Source organism: Buteo buteo, chromosome 23, assembly GCF_964188355.1.
Source record: "Buteo buteo chromosome 23, bButBut1.hap1.1, whole genome shotgun sequence".
Taxonomy (NCBI): domain Eukaryota; kingdom Metazoa; phylum Chordata; class Aves; order Accipitriformes; family Accipitridae; genus Buteo; species Buteo buteo.
In genome coordinates, this window is record NC_134193.1 from 4,259,603 (window position 1) to 4,286,458 (window position 26,856).

Here is a 26,856-nt window from a genome sequence, read left to right on the forward strand (position 1 = left end):
GTTTTCTCCATCGCTGGAAGGGGATTTCCTGCAAGGGTCGCACCCGGTGCAGGCAGCCCCCGGGCTGGGCAGGAGCCCGCTGCGGGAAGGCGACCGGGTGACCCCTCGGATCTGCGGCCGAGGTGGCCGAGCGGGGCTGGCTCCGCATCCCGCAGCATCGCCCGTGGGAGCTCCCGCGGGGACCGGCCGAGCCGGCAGGCCTGTCGCCTCCCGGGACCCCACAGCCACTGTTGTGAAGGCAATTTTTTCTTTTATTCGCTCAAAAGGGCTATTTTAAAGAAGGCGTTAGAAAGGGGCTCAATGCTTTTGCTCAGTCCTTTCTGTGCTCAGGATTTGGGGATACGGACACCCCAACCCATTCTCAGGGCTGGGTACCACACGGGAAGTGGAGCGGCTCCGATTCCCCCCAGCTCAGACCAGATCCCTCCCGGCACATCGCAAACCCACGAAGCGTTGGTAGCTCCGAGACCGGTGCGATGGGTTTGCTCCCCACAAGCAGAGGGGCAGCCCCGCCGAGATTCGCTGCCCTCCCCTGTCCCACCATCATTCCCGAGGTAGCCTTGACCCGCAGCAGCCGAACAGAGGCACCGCAAGTCGCTGCCTGCCCCTGGCTCGGCTGAGACAATTCTCTTCAGGCATTTTTGTGGGTTCAAGGAGTTTTATTTCCCTCCCAGATACATAAAAGCTGTTTTCCCATTTGCCTCCCCAAATTTATACCCTAATAGCCAGCATTCTGACTTTATGAGTTATTCACCCAAATATCAGCCTATGAAAAACAGAATGTATTTTTTTAATCCCAAACCGGCACTTTTCTGAGTGAAAAATAGCCTTGAGTGATGAGCCTCATCAAACCTGCGCTTGCCCTCTTTTCTCAACATAAGAATAGCCCCTTTGAAGACATCAAATAGCATCTGAGCGGGAAGGATTTGCACAAAAAGACATGGGCAGCCTTCCACCAAGGGGAGTTTGTGAATTGAGCGTGGCCCAGAGATCCCTCTTTGTTCATCTGTGTCAGCCAGGAAAAAAAAGAGGAGTGAGCAGGAATCTGGGTGAGGAGACATGGCTTGACCGGGCTTCGGTCAGGGTTTTTTACGGCACCTTGCTCGGTGGGGTTTGGTGTCCGAGGGATCACCTCGCTCCTGCCACAGCTGGAAAGCCGATGGCCACAGGGACATCAGGGATGCTGCAGGGGAGGCCAGGAGATTCCCAGGAGGGCGACAGCAAGAGACACCACGGATGCTCGTGCTACAGCGCTAGACTCCCAACAGAGAGAGGGAGAAGAGGAAAAAGAGGAAAAAACTTCCTTTATTCTGCAACAGGCAAAGCTTCAGGCAGGTATCACCTCCAAAAGGGTGTAACAGAGGCAGCAGGATTTATAGCTCTTGGTTTAAACATTTTGCATAATGCCTAGTTATAAAGCACTGAGACACGTGGCTGGAGGACCAGGAGTTAGTGTGGGGTAAGTGGCGGGTCCCAAACGTTGTGTCCTTCGTCTCTCCTAGGAAAATGACATGGAAAAAATCCAGCTCTTCCAAGCTCATCCTCACTCTCATGCCTCTGGGATCCACCCCCAAACTCTTATCTGTGGGAAATTGTTTTTCCTCGCAAGGTTTTTTTTTTCTCCTCCAGAAAGTGTCTGCTTTTCTAACCAGAATATTGAAAATCTTTAAAAAGTGAAAATTTTCAACCAAAGGTTTTTGATCCCATGCTTGCCTGGAATGGAAATATTCTCAGTTTGCCGTAAGGTTGACAGAAAGCTGAAATCTTCCATGGAAAAGGTCAAATTGGGTTTGTCCTAAATCCCACTCAAGGCAAAGCAGCTCCGAACCAGGCAGCATCCTCATCCTTCCAGGAAAGTCCTCTCCAAGCCAAATCCAAAGCCTGTTTGCCACAGGTTATGGATTGGCCATTTCTGGCAGTTGGGCAGTGGAGAACATCTCGGTTGTTTTCTATTTTTTCTTCTATGGGAAGAGTAACTTCAAAAAGAAAACCTGACTTTTCTGAAGATGCTCGTTTGAAAAATCTGTATTTGATGATGTGAACAAGTCCCCTGAACTCCTCTGCTTCCTGCCTTGTCTCGGATTCTCTCTCTCCTTCTTTCAAGGCAAAACAAAGAAAAAAACATATGGAAAGAAGAGAAAGAAGACAATTGGGAATGGGAAAATAGGGAGAAGAAGGGAAGAAAGTTATTTTTTCCCTTCCAGAGTAGTGTTTTGGGGAGGGAGCTGTGCTTTGACACAGCTAAGCCCCAAATTCCCACCCCTTTCAAGGTGGAAATTTCAACAGATGAGCAGAAAAGCTGTTTTTCCACCCAAAATACACCAGCCGTTTTCATGCAGATCTTGCAGCACCCTGTGAAGTTGCGGTGCCCAACAGTGCCGGGAGCCCAGCTCTCCACTCGCTCCCTCGCCTCCCCCGGGGTCCGGGGCTGAACCACCCCGGGCTTCATCCCGGCAGCGTTTGCACCCCGGTGCCCTCCCGGGCATCACCGCGGGATGCACTGACCAGCGGGCGAGCGGAGAAGGGTGCAGGATCGGTCCTCGCCAGGGCAAACCCACGGCTCTGGGCGTTGCATCTGCAGCCAGCACAGGGCTGGCGAAGCCCGGGGGTCCCAAGAAGACCCCCCAGAGCCCCCAAGGGAGGACACCCCGTGGTCGCACGCCCCGCTCAGCCCACGCTCGCAGGCCGCCAAGCGCCCGGAGGAATGCGGCTTTGCCCGGACGTGCTGGCGGGGCCGCGGCCGACGCCGAGCTCTTGGACCCCGCTCGCCTCTTGCGTAAGGCAAAGAAATGATGCACCGAGTTACTGTAAGTGATGAGAGGCTCCTGGCTCCCTTTTAAAGCGACAGGCTGCTGTCTTCCCGGGGGTCTGGCATCGCTCCCCCCTGCCCCGGCCGGCGTGACCCCGCTGCCCTCGGCCAGAAAACCCCGCGGCGTTTCCCCAGGCCAGCAGCCCCCCGGGGAGGGGGGATCCAGACACCCGCGGGGTCTGGCGGCCCCGCTTCGGAGCTGCGCACGGAAGGGGGAACGTGGGGGGAAACGTTGCGGGGGCTGCAGCGTCGCAGGCGCAGCCTCGGAGCCCAGGCGCGGGGCTTTGCAGCCCCTCTGGCTCGCAGCTGTGCCGTGCCTCAGTTTCCCCTACTTGCACAGACAGAGGAGAGTCAGACAGACCAGGCTCGGCTGGGCTTTAGCGAGCTGAAGCTCACGGTTAAAAGAGAGACGGCGGAGAGGCAAAAATGCCGGTGCCTGGGTGTGCTGCTCCCACACACGGAGAAAAGGATGTGGCGTGGGGGGTCTCCAGACAGTGACCAATTTTCCTCCGTGCCTGCAAAGCCTCAGCGCAGGAGAGGAAGGAGCCTGCGAGCGGAGGGGCCGCAGATCGCCCCGCTGCAGGGCACCGTGGCATCCCCGACGGAGCCGAACCCCCCGCTCAGCAGCCTGCGCGCCGTGCGGTGCCACCAGCGCGCCAAGACACAGGGACGCAGGACACCCGGCTTCTCTCTCCCCGCTGGCATGTGCCGTGGTTTGGTGGTGGTTTGGTTTTTTTCCTTTCCCCTCTTCTCTTTTTTTTTTTTTTCATTTATCTGCTTTTCAAATAACGTTACTCATCCAGAGCAGGACGTCTGCATTCACCACTCACCGTGTTTGTCTGCATTGTTTCCTTCGGGGAGATGCTTACCCGCACGTGGTGACTACTTGTCTGAGTCGTCACGGTGCCGAGCGGCAGGGATTACTCATGGTGTAAGGTTTGAGAAAGGAGGGGGGAGGCCAGATTCAGCGCTTTGTCTGCAGTTGTTCATTTCTCACTCTTTGATATATTTTTTTTCCCTCCTCTCTTTCTTCTTCTGCCAATGCTCTCCATCCTGGCTCTCTGAGCTCCCTCCTCCTTGCTCTTCCACCGGGGCCAGAGCATCTGGCCGAATCCCTGCAGGATGTAAAACGGCCTTCGCTGCGCTGCCCCACGGGTGCAAAGGGGCCCCCTGTCCCCTCACACACGGCCGGGAGAACCAGTCCCTCCTTTTGGGACCCCCCTCTTCCCCCTCTGCCCGCCGCCACCGGCTCTGCCCGCTCCGCAGTTGCCCATTTCCACTCGTTCTTGGCCCAACTTTCCCCCCGGCTCTGCCACGACATCCCCACGTGGCACCCGGCCACGGCGGCACAAACCGCTCTGCCCAAGCCGGACCAGAGCCGATGCCGGCATCCCCCTGTTTGCTTCCACCAAAGAAGACCCAAACCTGATGTATAAAACCTTAGCCATTATTAGGCATAATAGCGTGATAAAGGAGGGGGGAAGAAATAGCACCCAGAACGCCCTCGAGCCTCGCTCCAACCCCGGGGGCTCGGCCGGGCTCCCCAAAGGGCGCCTGCCAAGGGCTGATGTGTGAATTACCATGTTTGCAATGCCGGGGCACAACCCGCTGTTTTAAGTGCGTGCTTGGGAAGACTCAACAGAAAAGCATTTGGGACACGGTCCTTCCCTTTCTCCATGCAAACCCGCGGCAGATCAATGAATATTTTAACAAAGAAATATTTCATTAAAAGAGTTGATTGCTTAATGAACTGTCCCTGTGAGCCATCAAAATGCAATGGTTTTTTTTTTTCCTCCCTTTAACGAAGGCGAAGATTCATATCACGAAGAACTGGCTTATCAAATTACCGTAATAGCCTGTGTAGACCAAGCCCATGGAGCAGCGCGGGGAGGCCGGGGGCTGCCTCGCACCAGAGACGCGACTCCACATACTCCACGGGTGTGTTTAGACGATACCAAACAATACGGGACCGGACCAGGGTCCCTGGGTGCTGCTGCAATATGATCCATAAATAACAGTGGTAGGGATAGTGTGAGGCAGGTCTGTTTTCCTTTGGGCTGCCAATATTTGAAGGGAAGGAAAACGATCCATCTTTTTTTTTCCCATCCCAAGAACATCGTGATAAAGGGACAGCATCTTGTTCGTTAAAAGCCAGTTCTGATGTCTGAATCCACAAATTCAGCACAGCTTTGCCGGATTTGCACCGAGGCTCCAGTCTCATTTACCTGGCTCTCATCTTGGGTGATTAAAACAGAAAGGCATCCAAAAATGTAATCAGCTCTCTTATCGACGCTGTTTGCTTGTTTGTGTGCCCTGATGTAAACAGCTGAGTGCTTCCCATTGCTTCCCTGGGGCTGCCGGGCAGGACATCAGCTCATCTTCCTCGCTTCTTTTTGAAGTTTCCATTGCATTGTCTTTTGAAAGTTTATTAATTAAAATATTCCTCTTCATCTGAGGTTTCATAATGGCTCTGCTTAGGGCGAGACCTGCCAGGGCCACTCCGATGCTCGCCGGGCTCCTGGGCCGGGCACGGCTGGCGGGAGCAGAGTCATTAGCGGGTGGGAAATGAACAATAACTTGACAAGAAACGACCAATTTTCCATCAATTGGAGCGAAGCCTCTTTTTGTCTTTTTGTAAAATTAAGTTTTGCTGACTGGTGATTACTTTGGTCTGATGACAATTCATTAAAATTTACACGGGGACGATGCTAACGGCGCAGCCAGGAGGAGGAGGAGGAGAGGGAAAGGTGGCAAAGCAGCCAGGGCAATGCACTTGGAGAGAAACATGGGTTTGGAGGAAGACTCTGGAGGTCAGGATCTGGCCTGTTTAATGCTGCAGCAGCGGGACAGGACATGGGAGAAGAGGGAAGCAGCCTCCAAAAGCGGGGCAGCAGGAAGCCATCCCCGCTCGCTCTCCGGCAGGAGCACAAAAGCGCTTTGTTTGGGGCCGGAGTTGGGCTTCTCACACCGCTTCCCCCACCGAGGGCTCCTCCGCCGCCTCGCTCCGGTTTAACAACACTGCAGCATCCCCGGGGGCCAACGCCAGCTCGGGATCCCGACTGGGGCCACAGAGCAGCTCTCGGGGACAAGAGGGACACGTGCCACGAGCCCTCGCGCAGCTCGCGTCTGTGCTCTCTGTGCCTTCGTGCCGGCTGCCCGGCCCCTGCAGAGGTGCCGCGGATGGGGACGGGACGGGACGGGACGGCAGCAGGGCTTTGAATTCGGCACACGCGGGAGCAGGGATGGGCAGCGGCAGGAGTGAGCTGGGCCTGCAAGACCAGGCGGGGAAGTCACCACCAGCACCTTGAGCAACCGCCCAAACCAGATGCAATCGAGACCAAACTTTTGTTGAAGAGTGAGGGGAAAACACGTACCGAGTTTTGCATTTGCAGATACGTATCTGTGTGTGCGTGTGTGTGTGCGTGCACAGGCACAGGAGCCTTTAAAAGTCAAGTCAAACAATGGAGCAGAGCTGCCTCTGTTGCAGGATCAGGCCTCCTTGTCCCCCAGCTCATTCCCAAAACCAAAGACAGAAGTTTCTCCGGCTGCTGCTCCATTCACACACACCTGGTGATCGGATGCATCTGTGCTTGAGAAAGCATTGGGGGGTCCTAATCCTACAGAAGCCCCCCTCAACCATCCTTGGCGCTTTGGAAAACTTCCCTGGGTGAGCCTAACCCCAAACTTTCACTTTTATTTACTTATTTGTAAATGTTTCCCAGTGATTCCAAATCTGGCACTCATGCGCACGGGGTTTCTGCAGAAAGGAGCTGCCTCTGCGATCCCTTCCCAGGGAAATGGGCAGGGATTAGATCATCAGATGGCGATTGTGAAAGCTAAGTGAGTATTTACTGTAAGAGGGCTTTGATTCAGCAAGGCGGGTGTTTAAGTGCTAAGTCAATGGGATGGGAGTATGTGCTTCTGTGCTGGGCTGAATCAGAGGCGCAGCCGAGCCCTCCCTGCCCGCACCCCTGAGCTCCCAGGTCTCTCGGGACACACACCCAAATCCCCATCCTGCAGGAGAGCAGCAATGGCCAGGTATGAAGGATGCAAAGATTTAGTAGGAAAAAAAGTCAGGGTCTCACCAGGTTCTTTTCTTTTTCTTCCCCAAACTCACTGCAAGTTCAGAAGGGGTGAAATCTGGAGTTGGTTCAAGCTGGTTTTTTTAACAGTACCCAACTGGGCATAATGGGTAAATACAGGGAAGATTTGCTCCATGCATTTTTTTGTCACTCTATTCGTAACTTTATTTGGGAGGGGATTTCCACCAAAAGCTGTAAAAACTGGGGTTTCCCACTGAAAAGCTTTTCATGTTCTTTCATGACCTTTGTTCAACAATGACCTAATTTCACTCAAACTCTGGCACAGACTATTCCTGAGGTGGGAGGAGAAGTGGCATTCAAAACTGGGTCAGTTTTCATTAAAAATGCTTCCGTTTACTAATAGTTTTTCATTTGTTGGAAGGACTCGGATCCACTCAAAACGCCACTCGGCGCAGAGGGGACGGCTGCCGTTCTCGACTTGAGAAATGGGTTAATCTTCATGGGAAATCACTCGTCACCGCCGTTGATGCTCAAGGACTTTCTGGCTCTTAGCTAAGACCCTTCCCCCTCACCGAGATGCTCAGGTGGACTCGGTGCTACGCAGCGTCCGCAGTGACTGCACCTTCCCGAGGGTCCTGCGCTGGGTGCTGGGTGCAAGGACTGGGGAGGCACAGGGGCTGCTCGAGGCTGGGCCGTGGTGGTCGTGCCCACGTCGTGGCGTGTAACTCGCCCTTTGGGTTCGTGAGCACGACCCGCGTGGTGGCCAGGGCAGCTCGAGTTCAGCCGTGCCTCAGGAAAGATGCAGGATGGAAACATGAAAGCAACCGGGAGGCTGAAACATCCCATGCTCTGACCTAATTCAGAACCTAATCCAAAGCCTGCCCTAATCAGGGGGATCTGAATCTTAAAGTCTGATCCCCCCCCCCCCAGTAAAGCAAATGGGAAAATGCAGCGGGATTCGGGAGACGGGGGCCAGCTGCCATGCATCTGCAGAGGCCCCTCGTTGGGGCTCCCGGGGATGGACCAGGGCTCGGGGTGTGGGAAGGAACCGCGGCCTCGGGTCTGGTCCCCGGAGAGGCGAGAGCCGCAAGACTTCACTTTCTGGAGTCATTCAAGATGGGACGGGAGGGAAGATGCGTTCAGAGAGCAGCAGAGCCCACGGACCCTGCGATTAAACCCTGTGAGAGCTGCGGGGTGGGCGAAAGCTAAAAAAAACCAGCTGAAAACCAAGCGAGGTGGAGAAGGAAGGAAAGCAAAGCACCCAGCTCTCAGCCGTGTTCCTGCGGCCCGCTTTTCAAATGTGCAAATTATGCAGCCATTTCACGGGACACTTAGGAGTCAATTTGCAACGCGGCTCAGGGGGGAAATTGGGCACATAATTCCCCTGAACAATAACCGGGAGCAGCCCGCTTAATTTAACTCCGAGCCTGTACCTAGTTAGCGCTTGGCCGAAGGGAGGATGCTACGGGTGCCGGGGCCACGTGTCCGCATCCCGCCGGACCCCCGGTGCTGGCGGCGAGGCCACGAGGACCGAGGGGCAGCGGGGCGAGCCAGGGACTGGCCTCCTTTGCGAGGCAGAGCGGCTGGCGTGTCGCACGCCGGCTCGCACACGCGCCGCGCACCATCGGGCTCCGGCAGCCCGGAGCACAGTGGCAGCAGGCTGTTCTCATTACAGCCCAATGAGGCTGTTTACTCACCCAGCTGGAGACAGTTAGAGAGTGATAAATAATGAAAGAGAAAACATGATTTTCCCCTCTGTGGTTTCTATTTGTGTAACCATATGTCACAGCTCAATACAGCAGCATTTTTTTCTGCTTTATTCAGGAAAGAGTTGATTTTTTCCATAGAGCGGCTATTTTTTTCCCAACTTTTCTTTTTTTTTTTCTGGTGCAGTGACAAAAGTGTTTCTGTTTGTTTTCCTGTGAAACTCGCTCGTATTCGGTCTCCTTAAAGTCTGGCTTGTCCCAGTAACTGCAAAGGTTTGATAGGACGATTCTCAGCTTCTTTTCAAATACCTGTCACGGGGCTGTGGGGAGAAGAAACAGCTGAAAACAGACTGGTGAAGGAACACCACCCTGAGCGAGGTCTGCGAGAAGAGCGGAGCCTGCCTCTCTCTCAGGCTGCAGCAACTTTATACCAGAGGATAAAACACATCAGAGTTTTCCCTGGCAAGGGACGGGAGGGTTAGATGAGCGATAACTATGACATTTTTGCGAGCAAGGCTCTCCGAGTGCTTTCCAAGAGTAATAGAGCATCGCTCCTGCCGTTTTGCAAGTAGGGAAACTGAGGCACGGTGCTGCAGAGGTTTCATCCAGGCAATGAACCTGCAGCGGCAGAGCCCAGCACCCCATGCCCCCCCAGGCATCTGCGCTGACCTGTCCTGGAGCGGCAGAAACAAAAGTTTTAACTGGGGGAGAAGGGGCTGATGGGGGGAAGGAGGCAGCCGGGCAGGCGAAGGAGAAGATCTCAGACGAGCATGGCTCTTTCCCCAAGGAAAAGCACTTGCAGCATTGCATTGCGCAGCCCGGGTTGGCATCGGGGAGAGCTCGGCGTGCGTACCCAGCCCTGCCCGCCCGCCGTGCGTGCCCTGGGGAGGGCAGGTCCCTGCAAGGCCCCTCTCCCTTCCCGCCAGGTACCGTACATCTTCCTCCTGCAATTATCCCCCCCCAGCTTCCCCCAGCGCCGCATCTCAGCTGCCGGTGTCTCTTCTCCTGCCATGCCCCCGGAGCCTGCAGTCTATTGTTCGGAGGTCTTGGCACGTTCTGCCGATGAGTTTCCCCTCGGAACGCTCTCGGCCAGGGGTGTGCGATGTGTTTTTTTGCCCTAGCAAGTTCTCCGGCTTCATAACATCCTCTTCCCGCAAGATACATCGTTTGGGGAGAGCAATTATCTGAGTGACCTCATCCATGTCTGCGGCATGAGGTCACCAACGTTCGGGGAGGTGCACACCTAGCCTGGTCCAAATGGGGTGTGCCGGGGAGCTCAGCTCATCCCGATCCGGCATTTGGGCTCGCTCCAGAGCCCGATCCCATCACCGAGGAAACTGGCAATTAATTGTGGTATAATTCCCAGAGGCCAAATCAGGTACCCGAGCGTAGATGCGGCAGTGGTTGGATGGATGTACGAGCCGGAGTGGCACTGATTACCAACATCCCTGCCCGATGCGCTGCCATGGGCTTTGGGGGAGCTGCGCTGGGGCTGAATGTGCCCCTTTGTCCTGATATAGCACCGAGTATCGTATCTCCCTCGCACAGACCTCCTGAAACGAGACCCACTGACCCACTGCTCCACCTGCCTTCGACGGGGTCCAGGTCCCGTTACTTAGTGTGTAATCACGGTGTGTACATGATGTTAGCTGCGATACCTAATCTCTACAACCAGAATCCCAAAGCCTTTGCTGTGTTTGAATTACCTCAATTAAATTTAGCAAACACACCTCCTCATATGGCTGATCACTTTTTAAAACGTATGAAAACCATTTCTCCGGAGGTTTTGTGTGTAATAATCCCAGCGTGCCTGAAAGGGAGAAGATCATCCTCTGCTCCCCCAGCCCTGCACACACACGTACGGGCGTGCACACACGTTACGCAGGCATTTGCACAGCACTTTGCTTCGCGGGTTCCTACCCCTGCTCCAGTGATACATAGCAGTGACTGGTTTGGAGTGAGACTGGCATTTCACTGGCTGCATCCTCCAGGTCTCAGAGGTGAGGTCCCACCAGCGAGACCGTTGTCAAAAATGTGCTTGAATTCACCCAAATGCTGAAAAGCCAGCTGTTACCCAGACTGGAGCCACCGCGTCCCAGCAAAAACACCCCAGCTCCAAGTCTGAACCATATGCTGAGTGTCTGAACACTTGCAGCGCTGATGGAGTTGTCCTTTTTTAAAGCAATTTAACTGAGTAAAATCAGTATCTTCTTGCTTCAGGTCATGGCGAGCTCTCATTGCAGGGCTTGAGCTGGAGATTGGGCAAAGATGGACCCTGCTGGTTCCCCTGACCCCCTTCCTGCCCCAGCAATTTTTACAGCCTTCCACAAGCAGCCCAAACCCACTCCTCAGGCCTCCAGGTCCTGCTCCTCTCCCCCCGCAAGCATCAAAAAATAAGGGCTGGGAATTTGTTGCAGGTTAATTGGGGTTATTTCATATTAAAGCCCCTTTGCCTCTGTAAACCAAACCTTTGCTGCACAGCATCGGTGGTTTCGACGTGCCTTATTACACCTCTCTCGGTGCAGAGGGGGTTTGCGCTCTGCAAAGGAGATGTGGATGCTTCTCCCATCAGCTCCTGCAGCCCCAGGTGACTGTCCTGGCCACCGTGGGACATGCCACCTCTTTACGTGTGTCACCTCCTGCTGTGGGTCACATCAGCCAGGAGGTGATGAACCCCAAATCCTCTCGCCTCGTGTCGACCACCGGTGCAGATGCCATTCTGGAGACCACCTAGATGGCATCTGGAGGGAGTCTGCAGTCTCTGGAGAAGATGCCCAGCAGCTGGGAATGATATTTAACACAATTGCATGGGAATATCAAACCAGCTCCCTCCGGGTAATGTTTCTACCCGCAGATCTTGTGCCTCCAGGCTTCCAGCCCCCACCTCCGTAGCTATGCCGGACGGCGGCCGTGCCAGGAAGCGTAAAGGCTCTCCATGGCTTTTTCCACTCCTGGCTGTGCAAACACCAGGCCCCTGCTCCTGCTGGCTGTGTTCGCCTCCGCACCCCCCTCCGCCTCCCCGCTGCCCGTGCTTCTGCCGCCTGGCCCGGCACCGCCTGGGTTAATGGGAGGCGGTTGGATGGAAAAGGCCCTTTTTTATTGTAACAGCAGATACGGAGAAGAAAAAGCGCTAGAATCATTTATCTGGCTCACAGTTTCACTAATGCCCTCGGCTTTAGGCCAACGTGAGATATTATGAGGTAAATCGGCCAAGTCATGCTATACAAACATTTCAAAAAAGAAAGATATTTTCAGGCGCTTGCAGGAATCCAGCCCTCCCCCTGCCCCGCGTCGGGTTACTGCAGGATTCGGCCGGGTTTGTAGCCCACTTTACGTTCATCTGTGGGTGCTCATAAAGCAGGAGAACTTAAGCCAAAAGACAGTGCTTGAATTTGGCATGGGACTTGCTCGGCGGTGCAACCACTGTGGCACCGGCCGGGCACCTCGCAGAGCATCGCCGGGGCACCGCAGCGGCCAGCCGCAGCCCGCACGCTTGCCCCGTGTGCCCAAACCATCCGGGATGCTCTGCCCTTGCCCACCTCCCTGCCTGCCGGGAGCTGGGGAGAAAGGAAAAGCAAAGGGCAGGGCTGGAGCGGGGCAGCAAGGGGAATTTCCCAGGGGAGAAAATGCCTTTATGGTCCCAGATAGACAGTTCTTTCCTCGTAACATCCCAGGACTTGCCGTGCGGTGCAGCGGTGCACAAAGATGAACCTCTCCAGCCACACCACGCTGCTGGGCTGCTCCAAAGAGCACGGTGGGCAAAGGCAGCCCCTCCGCCGCCTCTGTTCGGTCGCAAGGGACCGACCCTCACACTGGTCCGTCCTGCCCCGAGTGTGCAGAAGACCTCAGAGCCTCCTGCATTGGCAACCCTGAAAGCAAAAATATTCTTGTCTGCATAGTGGGCACAGTTAGCTTTTTAGGTTAATAATGGATTTTAACTTCATGGGAACTATGTGTGTTCAACAATATATACATATTTTTTATTGCTTACAACATTTAAATGGATGGGTTCTTTGTTATTTATTAAAGGGCCATTGAAAATGTCTTTCCATTCTTGTTTCTGTGTCTTGAGCAGTTCATTAAAATGCCCACCTTTCCTGTCATAAAACCCACGTACGCAGGCTAATAAAATCCAAACATGTACTATTAAAGTCCCCACATACAGAATAAAAAAAACCACCCACGGCCCATATTGCAAGTGCCCACATAAAACACAGTAAAAGCTTTATGCCGCTGCACTGACACCCGCTCAGATGCGTGCAGCAACGGCAATTAAAGTATGGAGAGAGGGTGCCAGTGCCTGGGGCTGTCCCAGCTGCCCCAGGTGGGACTGGGAGGGGACAGACCCTCCCCATAGGCATCGGCAGTGGGGCAGACCCTACCCGTGACCCTACAACTGAGCTCTGCCTTTTTTCCAGCTTGAAGGTCCTAAAGACATGGCTCCTTTCCTTACTGTGATACCCAACGGGGCGGAATTTGGGGGGCTTACAATATCAGGAGTACCAGGGGCTCCCAGTCTAGGTCCTACTCCACCGCTTCCCCACTGGGAGCTGATGGGGAGCAGGGAAGGGGCCGCAGAGCTCGAGGGTGGGTGTGAGAAATCGTCATCCCTCCCAAAGCCAAGGGGAATGTCTGCTGGGGAGTTTGCAGTTCAGCTTGGCTAGTTTTTATTGAGGAAACTTGCCTGAACGGGGAGCCTGTGACACACAGTTGTGGAACAGTCTTGGTTTTCCACCCGCCCGGAGGCAGAGGTGCTGGGATCCAGGATTTGGTGCCACCTGAGCTCCAGAGGTGGAGAGGCAGAAATCCCCAAACCCTGCAGCCATCCGGGCGCCGTGCTGTTGCTGCAACTGGACGTAGCCGAGCAAGATTTCAGTCTACAGATTTTTCCCATTCCTTTGCCCATCTCAGAGGGTCAAAGCAAGATGGGCTCAGCCCAGGGCTCTGCACCATCACCAGGAGTGTCTGCTCCCAGTGTCATACAAATAGGGGAGAGCTCGTGGCACCCACCCCTCTGAAAGCAGGGCTGGGAGACCCACCCTGGAGAAACCCCTTTGCTCTCCTGTAGTTTATCCTGACCCCAGCCAGACCGTGGGCTTGCTCACGCCAAGGCCGGCTGCATGGGTGGGCAAGGGGAAGGACAGACAGGCTGCTTCAGAGCCACTCTCCTGCAGCAGCCCCCGGCCCGGTGATGTGTCTATCACCGAGCATTTACAGCCTCCGATCGATGGCGGGTTGGGCAAAATACTCCAGCGCATCATTATTGTAACGACCTGACAGTAAAATCGGTATACGCTGTCCTGGGGTGACCGTTTCATCTCCCCCACCGGGCACCGCTGCCAGCACTAGCAAGAGGCAGCAGCACCCTTTCCCTGCTCATCCCTCGCTTTTTGCCAACCCCCGTGAGACGGCCAGAGCCCGCAGCCACCGCACGCCGGCCCCGAGCCCCGGCTGCCACGCTGGAGCATCCGCCGACACGGTATCGCAACCCCCGTCCCCCCTCTGCCTGCGTCCTCCCCCGGGGAGCCCCAGTGCTTTGCTGGAGGGCACAGAGTGAATCATCCAGTAACACAGAAATCTCAGAGTCCTCTTTAGATGTCCCAGGAGGAGGCAGATCTGAGGGAAGGCAGCGGAGAAGATGCCTGCAGCAATGTCAGTGCTAGAACAGCCGGGCTGACAGGATTCAGAGTGGGGATTAAGGTTGGGATCAGGGATGCGGGGAAAATGAAAAAAGACTCTGGCTTTCAGGCGCGACTCCGCTGTGTTTGTCTTCTTGTTTGCTCGGGAGGAGGACGGGCTCCTGGCTTTAAAAGGCCTCCGATCGCCTTCCCGAAGAGGCCAGGGTTCACCTCGGCGCTGCATCGAGAGATGTTTGCAAGGGGGGTGAGGATGCAGCGGGCCTGCTCTGCTGGCCCTGGTGGAGCTGGACCAGTGGCAGCAGGAAGAGACTGGGCAGACCGCACGCTGTCCTGTGGGAAGATGCATTAAGCAGCACCGAGCAGCCGTGGGTGCCTGAGGAATATCTGCCTTTTCACAGGGGTTTCTGAAAGTTCGCTCTTTCACTTTCCGACCAAACTTTTCCCACTTCCATCCTCCGCAGGGCTTCTCGGCCGGGACATCTCTGCCTTCCTCCCAGGCAGGGGCAGCAGGCACAGCCGGGCGGTGACAACATTCTTACCAGCTGCAAATGCCTTTGCTCTAAGGTGGCATTTTATTGTGCATGGGAAAGCGGACCAGCTGCCTCTCCCCATGCTCCAGCCCCTGCTAAAAGCAGGACTACGGGTCATGGGAACCTCAAGGAAAGCAAGAAAGGAGGAGGAAAAGCCAGGGCAATTGTGCAGCTTGTTTAGGTGCAGGAAATTGGGATCCACTGTAGGCAGGGAGCACCCCACTCCCCACGGCCGCTGCCTGTCCCCTGCTCGCTTTCCACCACGTCACCAAGAAGAGACCCAGCCACTTGTCACCTAGCATCACAACTTTGCTCTGCTTCCCCTAGCATTTCCCCAGGGTCAGCCATGCCTTTGCACCCTGGCAAGCAGAGCTGGAGGTCCACCTTTCCAAAGGCTGCTCTGGGGTCCTGCTCCCCCAGTTGCAGCTCTGCCGAAGGGCGCGGAGCAGCCCCCAAAGGGCAGGCGCTGCTGCATTTCCCCTGGGCGAGCTGGGGAAGAGAAGAGACAGCGAAAGCTTGATGCTGGGGAAAGCAAAACCTACCTAAAATTGCATTTCCAAGAAGAAAAAGTCCCACCCGCTTCTCACCCAGGCGGAGCAGGCTGAGGATCCCTGGGCAGGCTCAGGGCTGCTCTCTCAGCCCCCCATCTCCGCCAGCCCTCCCCGGAGCTGAGCGATCCCAGGCGCTGGAGCAGGGTCCCCCCGCGTGCCCCCAGCCCGCTCCTCCGCTCTTATCTCTGGGGGAGGGCAGGGGCTGCAGGGTCCCTCCGTGCCACGCAGCCAGAGGAGGTGGCGGGCCCCAAACACTCTCCAGAGCACCGGCGGGGGCTGCTTTAATCCACAGGCTCTGCAACCATCCACCGTCCAGGCAATATTTCCAGTCAAAGCAAATCTGGACTCTCTTCCCTTCAGCCTATTTCTCTCCCTCTTCTTGCCTTTTTTCCCCTTCTCTCTTATCTCCACATACACCATTAACTTTCCCCCCAGTGCTGCCCACCCTTCTCCCTCCCCTCCTTGGGGCTCCTTCGCATGCTTTTTTCATGGTTTACGCCCACCGCCCCGCTCGCACCCCTTGCTCACACAGTGACTCAAGGACACAGAGCCCCACGCAGCTCCGGAGCTGCTCATGAGACACTCGTACGGTTTATATACTCAAACATCCTTCTCTGCTTTGCCACTCCAACTCTCTCACTTCGAAGCTCCCTCTTTCTCCCTGTCGAGATACAAAAGACACCAAGTTTTTCCTTCACATCCCTCTTTCCCCTTCTCCCCTCCTCTTGATTCGCAGTATCCAACCCTCGGTTTTCAAGGGGGTTTTTTTCCTTCTTTCCTACCCCTCTCCCCTTTTTTTTTTATTTAAGTTTTTCTTTTAACTTTCAAGGTCAACACGGACAGACAATGCCACCAGTGCCTGTTTGATATGTGAGCGCTATTGGCGTCCATTGCCACGGTTTCCGTGGTAACACAGTAACCATTAATTTTCAATTAAAGTAGACAAAAAGCCCGATGACAGCTCCAGGTCTGCTGAAGATGTCAAGAATCCGTATTAATATACAGCAAGAGAGCATAATTGTGTGTCCATCTTCCCGAGCAACGAAAATGGAGGGATAATTACCAGCTAGAAAGCCACTCTGTAATTTTGTTCTTACTGTCACCACAACCCTACATATTAGCATAAATTAAAAGCAGGGTTTATTGTTACCAAAGTGCATTGATATTTCCAGCCTATTTTCTTCCTTTTAACTGTTTGTTGTTGATGAGTGACTCCTGGACACATGGTGGGCTCACCCACAGGAGCAATCGAGATGCCAGAAAGTAATGGATGAAGCCTTGCGATGCCACCCAGGTGGAAGGAAGGGAAGAAGAGCACGATGATGCTTGGAGGTAGGCAGAGAAATCCTAGATCGGTCTGCAGCTCTCTTCCATCCTCCGGATCCAGGATGAACTCCTGTCCCCAGCGTGGTCCACCCCAGCTCAACTCCTCCACCGGAGACATGGTGGGGGGCTCTGCCATGTGTCCCCATCGCCAACTCCTCGGGCTTCGCCTTAGAGCTGGAAGGGGTGTAAGTCCCTGACTGCTGCGCTCTTGGTGACAGGCGCTGAATTCATGAATTTAAGTGAATGGAAAAAAGCGGGTTCCTTGTATCATATCCAGAGAAAGCTGTCCTTCAAAAGGAAATTTAGTGTAATTACCCTTAAGGGAGCGATCCTCACTCAGTCAGTCACAACACTGACCTGCTGCTAGGATCTGACAGGGAAATTACAGGCTGTGTACTCAACAAAAGGGGCTTCCTTCCTTCTTAGAGGAAAGATGAAATGCTGAGGTTTGAAAAGAAAAGTATTGGCTTCTGGGTTTTAAATCAGTATCTCACACAGGGCTTTCCTTTGCACAGAAATTAGAAGGGGGTGGAGGAGAACCAAGCCCGGGAGGGGAATGGGTGTTTTACGGGCTGGAAAAAGAACCGCGAAGCTCCAAATTCCCACCGAGCGAAGAAAGTGGTTTCTCAGGATTTGCTTTCGTGATACGCCGCGAGGCGAGGGGCACGGCAAAGAGCAGACGTGAGACAGCCTTGCAAAGAGGTCTGCTGCAAGCCAGGCTGGCACATCTCCATCCTTCCGCAGGAGCCGTGTCGTTGCGCAGAAGCCAAGCCAAGCCCTGTGCCTCCCCAGCTGCCGTTGCCCCAGTATCTAACCCAGTGGCTCTTCACACAGAGCCCCAAGGCCAGGGGGGGTCACAAGCTCCCCCTCAGATGCCGTCACTACTCCAAGTGGGGCATGCTTAACCGGGGATGGGCTTGGAGAAACCTCTGTGGTTCCCTCTCGTACATAAGGAGGGACTAAATCCCTCTCTGATCCATTGGTTTGCATCTACGTGAACTCAGATGGTGAATTCCCAGAGGGCTGGAAAAGACAATCATAACATCTATGATTAAGGGGGGGGGATTAGTCAGAATAAATTGATACTCGGAAAAATACACAAATAGATTATTAAGCAATCAATTTGTAAGGAGCTAAAATATAATGGCGAGGAGATGGGTTTGTCTAGAATACTGCAACAAGGCAATTTCTTTCTGCGCTGAGGCAGCTGGCCCAGCCGAAACGGGGAGAGCAGCAGACGCGGCACAGGCTGACGGCAGGAAGACTTTGGTGCAGCCTCCCCGATATTCTCATAAGCAAATAAAGGTAACATGGTCTCAAGATGAAATCATCATCCTGCAGAGGCGCAGCTGGGTGGGAAACCACACTAGGAGTTATCAGCAGCTTGCTATCGAACCGAAAGGACTTTTTCAGGGCTGGGGCAGGAGGGATTGTCCCAGGCCTGGTTAATATTTTTGGTGGTACGTTAGGCTGCATGCAGAGACTACATGTGCAATGTCTGCGAGAGCACCCTGGAGAGGGGCTGCCATTTGGGGGGACAAGATTGGCATTCAAAACCATCTCGATAAAAGGAATGAATGACCTAATGAGCTGCAGTCAGGCCAAAGGGACAGGGAATGAGAAGCAAAAAGCTGAACTATAACTTTTTTGCGAAAGGCTGGCGAGCCAATGGTGCAACGAAGAGTGAGATTTATATTTGATCGCAAGCTCGGTAGGAACCAACAAATTACCTAGTGTAGACAGAGCGAGAGAGCCTGCAGCAAGGTGCACGGGGGTGCTGCGGGGCTTTGCTCCACGTAGGGCTCGGCCGGGTACCCAGCCCGCACTGCCAGCCGCCTGCCAGGAGGGAGATCGGCAAACTGGTGGGAGTTCAAAGACGACCAGAGAAGAAATGATAAGAGGTTTGGAAAACATGACCCATGAGGAGAGATTGGAGGAGCTACGTCTGTTTAGTCTAGCCCAGAGAAGGCTAAGGAGGGCAGATGATAACGGCCTTACAGTATAAAAGGTTGCTGCCGTGAGCACGGGGATCAACTGCTCTCCATATTCCCAGCACAGGAGGAGCAGAAAGGGGCTTTGCTTCCAGTTTTAGGATAGAGAAAATTTTGCACGAAGGTTCTGCACTATGTGACCAAGGGAAGTCACAATCTTCTTCATAACGAGACTTAAGAGATTGGAGAGAGGTGTCGATGCCACCTGCGAGAGAGACCTGACCCTCTGAGCATCCTCTCCCAGGCAGCACTGCCCTGGCTTGCAGGGAAGCGCAGGCTCCAGACTCCGGCAGAGCAGTGTCAGGCACTCACCCCAAACTTGTCTTGAATGTTAATGTTTGTGGTAGGACTAAAATGAGGATTTCCATAACAAACTTCAAGGTGCTTCAATAGCCAGGTGATCTGAACAGGCACTTCAGCAAGTAATGAGGGTAAACACAAAAGAAATTGCTGGGTTTGGCCAAATTGAAACATTTCAAAAGTAGGTCAGCTTTAGCAACTTTTTCAGAGTAGAAATAAGGAAACAAGAGCAGGCTGAGAGCATCCCATTTGCGCAGTTCAGAAATGGGGGGGCAGTTTTGAATGGATTTGTTTGGAGAACATTTAGTGCCTCTAACACTTAAAATATGACAACAGTTTTAAAAGCTCAAAACAGGATCATCTGATTTTCTATAAACAAAACCCTCAGTCATTTGAAGGTTTTGTTTTTCGTCCAAACTCCAGTTCATGCTACTTAAAAAAAGTTTCTTTTCTATCTGTGGACAGAATTTTCTTTTTAAATTGTGGGATTTGCACTGATTATTAATCTGTATGGTGCCTCCTGTGACATGCACATGAACCTCATCCATCATATGAGGAGTTATGAACCACAGTGCCAACATACTGCCCCGGAGAGCATAAATACCACCGCTGGGAGAGAGACTCCATCCTTCTGGGGAAACACAACATTAAGACTGAGCCCCTTTTATCCGCGTGCCCCTGGGCTGCCTGTGGTGGAAGCTGCAAGCATTGGCTGGATTTCAAAACACTCTGGGCCAAATCAGCCAGTGTAAATTGGTGCTACTCCACCAGCACCACTGTTAAGATGCTGATTTAAACCAGCTGAGCTCTTAGCTTTTAATTTCCACCTGACAAAGTCAGCTGTTTGTAGCATTTTCCCTTCACGTCCCATGTCCAGCAGATGTGTAGGACACTGATCCTGACCCCAGGATCTGTCCTAGAAGTGGCAGAAGGAGCATTGAGTGCATCTGGAAGATTTGCATGTGCTATTGGGATCCCTCAGGACAAGGGAAGATGCTATAAGCGTTATTCACGTGCCCAGCTCAGCTGATGGATATTGCATACCCTCCCAGTCCAGGAAAGAGGCCAAATTCTGCTTCTCGTTACACAAGGGTAAATCTAGAGCAAGTCCCTTCTGACTGCACCTCCTTCCCAGAGACAGGTGGCTAAGCATCCACGATTTGTTTAGTTTAGGGGGAAAAAGCCATCCAGATGATTTACAGGGGCAGGTCTGAAAGGGAAGGTGACAGAACCGGCTTGTCGCCAGGAAAGTCTCTGCTCCCCTCTTTGCTAGAGTGCTCTCCCAGCCAGGCAGGTGAGGGCAGACTGACCCCCCTAACCCTCTCCCTTGCAGGCGTGCAGGAGGGACCCCGGCGCAGGACCCCGCAGGTGCTGAGCTACGGTGCTCAGGTGCGTACGTGGCTAGGACGTGACGGCAGGCGAAGCTGGCTCTCGGACCTAAACAGGGCCAGCCACGATTGAAAGCAAGAAGTGAGGAAGCCACCTCCCCGGCGTGGTATGCCTGCTCCTCTGGAGCGGTGCAAGAGCCCCCTGTCCCCTCAATTCTCCCGGGATGGTCCCATCTCTGGGCTCACTGTGGTGCGGACATGTCAGCGTGCTGCTAACCACCTCCAGCTCTACTGCCCGACAGCCAGCGTCACTTGAAATACAACACACCTTTATTCAACTCGCCTTTTGCTAAGTTGCCGAAAGGCCATTTCCAGCTGCAGCTAAAGGCACGGTGCGGGGCTCAGGCGACGACTTTGAGCTCCCGCGTCAGCCCCAGGCTGTTGCATGGCCGAGGGCAATCTAGGCTGAGCTTCGTCCATCTGCTTCCCAGGGTTGTGCATCCTTCCTTCCTCCCCTTCCCTCCGTGGGGCTTATTTTGCTTGCAAGCTGTCCAAGGCGGGGAATCCCTCACCAGACATTTATCTACCCGGTGCCTGGCACGGCGATCTCAGCCAGGACCTCTGCACGCCTCTGCACAGCAGAGAAACGCTGACGCTCGCTCGAAGCCCCCGCACACCCTCGCACACCCGCCTGGCTTCGTCCCCAGCTGCAGCCCGGGGTCCTGCGTGACACCCAGCCCGGACCCATGCCAGACCCTCCAGCTCTGGAAACACCCCAGTTCATGCAGCCGTAGCTAGCAAAGGGTCAAAAAGATCCTAGCCCTCCTTTCCCCCCCCCTTGATATAAATACCAGCCTACCAGTCGACACAGAGTACATACATCTTAAACAAACACTTGGCCGGGCTGTTTATCTCCACAGCCTTTAAACAAACTCTTTCAAAGGTTTCTGCTGATATGAGAGATTTACTGAAAACCATTCGCCCTTCTTAAAAGCCTCTCAGTTTATGCTGCTATGGGTGAAACGAATAGTGTTTTAGCCTGGAGTTTTCTGTCTTCTGACCGCATGTTTATCCTAGGGGCCACTGCTGGCTTTGATACGAGAGCAGCACGGACACAAATCTTTACGAGGGAAAATATAAAATAAACCCAGAAACTCCTTATGTGCGTGCGTGTGTGTGTGGCACGGGTGGAGGGGACCAGGCAGGGAGGAGTGAATGAAAAGTTTCGTCCTTGTCAGTGTCATGCTCAGCATCTCCGGTCTGTGGCTCCAGCATCCCGTGTTGCTATCCCATGGCGTACATTATTCCCATGAAATTTTTCATCCCGGCAATCGGTGTGGGGCTCCCTGAGATTATAAATTTCTAGCAGCTCTCAGCAGCGCCCGTGACAGACAGCTGAGCACCTCCACGGGGCACGCCGCCGTCACGCCGATCGGTTCGCAGAGCAGGTTTCATTAAACCACTGGCAAAAACCGAGAGACATCAGAGTTACTGCCAGAGCAGCGAGGACGTCTGTACAGCCTGAGGCACTTTATATTGTCTCGGTGCGTTTTCAGCCCCATTTCACAGGTGGGGAACCTGAGGCAGAGGGAAATGATGTGCTCAAGGACACTTGGGAAGTAAATGGGAGGAATTGGACCTAAGTTTAAATACTAGATGGTCCTGCTTTGAGTAAGGTTGATCTGCTACTTCTGACTCCAACATGAGAAGAAATGGGAGAAGGCAGATTGAAAGTGCTTTTGGAGGAGCTGAACAATTTAGTAGGAAGAGCATTTGCCCACAGTGCTTAGAAATCACACCTTGATTTTAACTGGGCCCTTTTGCATCTCACCCATGGCTTTGCAGTGACTGCGCCAGCTTTCAGCCAAATCCAGAGGTTGTCACACAAGTTGGGAGGGTTTGTCAAGCTGGTCTGCAATAGGCAGAGCTGAAGCCTCCTGAGACCTGGCAGTGTCAGCCAGAGATCACCCCACGGATGGTTTCATGCCTGGGAGCCCCTGGTCCTCCTGCCCCCTCTGCAAACGGCAGAACAGCCCACGCCATGCAGGGAGAAGAGCAGGACGTGTGGGCACAGGGCTGTCTCCCAGGGTCCTGCCAGCGGGAAGGGCTGGGGACGTTGGAGCAGGAAGGCTGGATGCAGCGGGATGCGCTCAGAGACGCCTGGGGAAGGGGGGAAGCAGACCTGGCAGCCTGTGTGCTGGCTCCCGGCACCACCGCTGGGGCAGCTGGCAGGAGAAGGGACATTTTCTGTCCTCACTTGTACCCCTGTGTATCCAGGATAGCTGCTTCAGTGAGGCTTTTTCTACTGACTTTGATGGGTTTTTTGCTGAAGCCCAGGCTAATTTCACCAAAGCCATCGGTTTGCCTGGCACCCACAGCAGTGTAATTAGGAGATTCTGGCATGGCTGTAATTACCGCTCGTTGGATGTAGCGCAGGAGAGATGCAGCGAGGCATCATCCAGGCTCCTGCCGTGACCCCAGGTATAGGGGGGACTTTGGCCAGCTGGCTTGGGTGTCCTGGGTCACTGTCCATGTGCCAGCAGCTATGGCACAGGGACTGCTCCAAGGGGGTTTGCACAAGGTGCCTCTGCCCCACGGCGGTGCCACCTGGCTGGGTGCATTGCGCCTATGTGACCTGTCTCGGCAGCCCTGCCACAATGCCGCTGTATGCTGGGCAAACTCTGAATAAAGATGGCCCCTGTCCCAAAGACCCTGCAGTCTACTGACAAGGTAAAACATTCTTTCTCCTTTTTTTCAAGCACTTTATGTCATTTTCTCCAGTGTTTTCCAAGGAGATGACCCAGCCTTCGATTTGCTTCTGCTGCAACGTGCCATGCAGAGGAGGAATCTGTTCCCTTGTTTCCAGCAGCCCCGGGCTTTGCAGCATTACGTGTCATTTCTTATTTACCGTCCTCCCTCGCTTATGACACACTCAGGTAGAGACCTGTTTGTTGTCAGTATGACACCCACATTGGTAAACAAGACGAGTTTACCCAGCCATCAATCAGGGAGTTATCGATAGCAGGCACTGCTTTCCAACGGCAAGAACAACCTCAGGGTGGGTGAGAGCTCGGAGCCAGCATAGGCAATGCTCTGTCATCCAATATCCTTGGGGTCTCTGCCACACAGCCAGAGGACAAGGGTCTGCTCTTGCACCACAGAAAATCAGCAACCTACGATGCAGGCCCTGCAGGGAGAAGGTTGCAATCAGGTCTAGGCTCCTAAAGGTTTTATTTTCTTTTATTGCTATAGGAATATTTTTTTCTCCTCTGGCTCTCTAGCTCCCTGGATCTCCCAGTGTTTTAGCAAGCCGGAGTGAACAAAGCCACACGACAGGTTTCAGAGTAAACACTGGCTACCACGAGACTCCTGATAAAATTGCAAAAGCTCTGGCCACCCAGCCACACTTGGAGATATGGCCTCACTACCCCAGCAGGCCTGGAAAGCAGAAGGCAAATAAAGAAAACCCCAACAAATTTATCAGGGGCAGCCACTAAAGCATCGTGGCATGGGTTTTCAGCCTGTTTCGGAATAAGCTGGAGGCCTCACATGGGATTTGTGAATGCTGGCATTGATGGTACTGCTCTTCCATCCCTTTTCCGGCCCCTCACCTCAAGGTAGGAGAAGCTCAGATGCTTCTGGGTCTCCTATGAGCCCAAGGTCCAAGGCTGTGGGGAGGGAGGAGGATGAAGAAGACAGTTCCCAGATGTGTCCCTGCACCACTATGCACATAGAGACATGGAGACAGGGTGATTTGGGCTTCTCTGGGGATAAAAGGCGGTTTCGTATGCTCTGCATTTAGGAGAAACCCGGCAAAAGAGCAAAGGTCAGGAGAGAAATGCTGGTATTTATTTATACAGGAGAGCTTTGCGAACAACATGTATTTGGGAGCCTTTCGAAACAACATAACTCGCCCTACAGAGCTGCTAAACCAGTTTGGTGGCGACACTCCTGCACATACACGGGCAGAGGTGCGGGCAGCACGAGGGACACCCGGGAGAGCATGCGGAAGGGCAGCTGGAAAAGCAGCCATCCACCCGAGTACAGTAACTCACCTCAAATCCTGAGGGGCTCAGGCAGCCGGCCGTTCTCTGGGATCCCCCCAGTCTTGTTTCTAGCACAGGGGGGAGCCCCGTTTCTGGGTGCTGTTTAACCTGGGCTGAGCAAAGGCCAAGCAACGTGGCCTGACGCTGGGGTGAGGGGCAGGATAAGCTTAGCTCTAGGTGGAAACCAAGGGAAAAAAGCAAAAAGCTGCTTTCCCAGAGGGCAAACCTTGGAACATTGCCCCCAGGCTTTTCAGACCCTGGATTTATGGCATTTACTTTAATGGGGCAGGTAGGTGTTTATCCATGGGAATCCACGAGCCTGGGGTGCTCGGAATCTCTGCACCAAACCCTGACGGCGCCCCAAATCAGTAGCCACTTTTGAAAACTCGTGGCTGTAATGTGGAGCAGCCTTTGTGCAGTCGGCCTGGGTCTGAGAGCAGAGCCCAGAACAGGTCCAGGTGGCAGCAGGGGCCCCCAGCCCGTAACAACTACCTCCCTTCAAATGGAAACTTTCCCCTATTTTATCGCCGTTTTACAGAGCGCGCAGATGAATACAGCAAAGCACAGCTGGGCAAAGGGAGGGACATAAGCAGGAGCCAGGCAAGATGCTGCTAGCTCCGTTGTGCTGATGTTTCTGGTAGCTTGGAGGAAAGTCGTTCATTATAAAAAGGGCTTTCTCTTGAAGCCTCTCACTGCTGCATTGGTCCTGCAGGAGGATGGGACGTGCACCTGTCCTGACGGGTTCGCCTGGCAGCATTTTGGTGAGCAGGTTTCACTGGGGTGGCTGGACCATGCCGGCACGGTGGCTGCCTCGGTGCCGCCCAGGCATTGACTCCTGGGCCAGCCCCGCTCTGTTTGCTGTTTGTCCTGGCTCCTGGGATGGCAAAACCACGCTGGTGGGGGCTCGGGCTCTTTCTGGGCACTGCGTGAACAAACGCAAGCCGGTAATGGCAGCACGGTCAGTGGCCTTTCCTGAGCTGTGTCTATAAAAGCTCAGATTTGCCCTCCCCATCCCTTTTTTGGGGGATCCTGCCTGCCGAATGAATGACCAACACCCCGACATCTCAGCCACAGGCAGCGCTTTGGCGGAAAAAAATAAATGCAGGCAAAAACTTTGGCCAAAACATGGTGAGGCTGACTTGGAAGCGCTCCCGCAGCGCCACTTGGGATCAGTAGCTCATTTTTTTGCACGCCCCTGCCCTCCCCTTCAGGCTGCACGCCCCGATGGGCAGCTCAACCCCAAACACATCCCAGCCCCTATCGCACCCTCATCCGCGGCTCACGGCTGGCTATCAGGATAGCAGCAAGGTGGCCACGATGGTCCCCGCGCGGGGCAGCCGCGGCACGAGCGCGACAGAGCCCCGCTGCCGGCGAAATGTGGGTAGCACAGACGGGCCCTTGAGCATAAACCGAAGAGAAGACTTTTTGTTCACATGTGTTGGCTCAGCTCAAATAACTCATCGGGGACCCGAGCTGCAGGCTGGAAAGGGAAGAAACTCTCTCCAGATGAAAGGATGTCAGAAAATTGTATTTAGTCAACTGCGTGTGTGTGTTAGAAAGGGGCGGAGGGAGGAAGGGGCCGCGGAGGCTGTTACTGTGACTGACTTTCTGACTTCTTAACTTGTCAGCATATCCTAAAGTTAAAAATGCACATGCACACAGGACTGCAGCCAAAGAGGCTGTCTAGCCGCAAATCCAGATGTGGGGGCCACTGCGCAGCCAGCCAGCCCCGCTCTCCCTGAAACGACTTTCAGACTAAACAATTGTGACTTGGCTGTGAGAGGCAGCGCAATTCCAGATGCTGCTTTCCTTTCACGTTGTTTTAATTAGGCTGGCAGGCGCAAGGGCTCTTTCAGTGAGAGGAAAGCTTCCCCACGGGACCGCAATGTTTTGGCAAAGCTCCCACGCTGCTACCTTAAGAGAGAGCGAGAGGGAAGGAGAGGGAGAGGAGGGCAGGCAAGGAGGTGGTGGTGGGGAGAAAAATTGAGAGCGACTTTCCAAGGTGTTTACTGCCGTGAACGGCTGCCGCTTTGCATTTTTATCTGCTGAAATTCTCACCTTTTTTGGGGGGAGGGGGAGGGGGTGTTCAGTTTCTTTAACGTCACCCTGGAAAAAACAAAATGCACAGGACATGGGGCCATGCTGGGGAATGGGGACTTGTCCCATTGCGGCCTGGGGCGTACCCAGTGGCACGGGCAGTCGGTGCCGCAGTAACGCTGGGATAGCCCAGCTATCCTGGGAAGGGAGTACCCAGGCTCTGTGCCTCAAGCAGGGGCAGCATCCGAGAGCCACAGTGGGTTTCCATGCTGGCCATCCTCACGGCACTGTCATAGGGATGCTTCCCCGTCCCTTCCCAGATGTTTACAGTCACCACAGCCCTGTCACTGGTGAGTGGGAGCCAGCGGGTTCGTCCTTCCCCTTGCACTGGCAGAGTGGGAAGCGATAAGGGCTGTTAAAGTCACTGCAAATCTAGTCCTAAGTAATGTAGGTGCTGACATCCAGACCGTGCTCCAAGGGGGAAAACCCCGTGTCTGGGTGGTGAACACCCTTGTTTTGTCCTGCCCTAAATCCCCCAGTGGCAACCGCA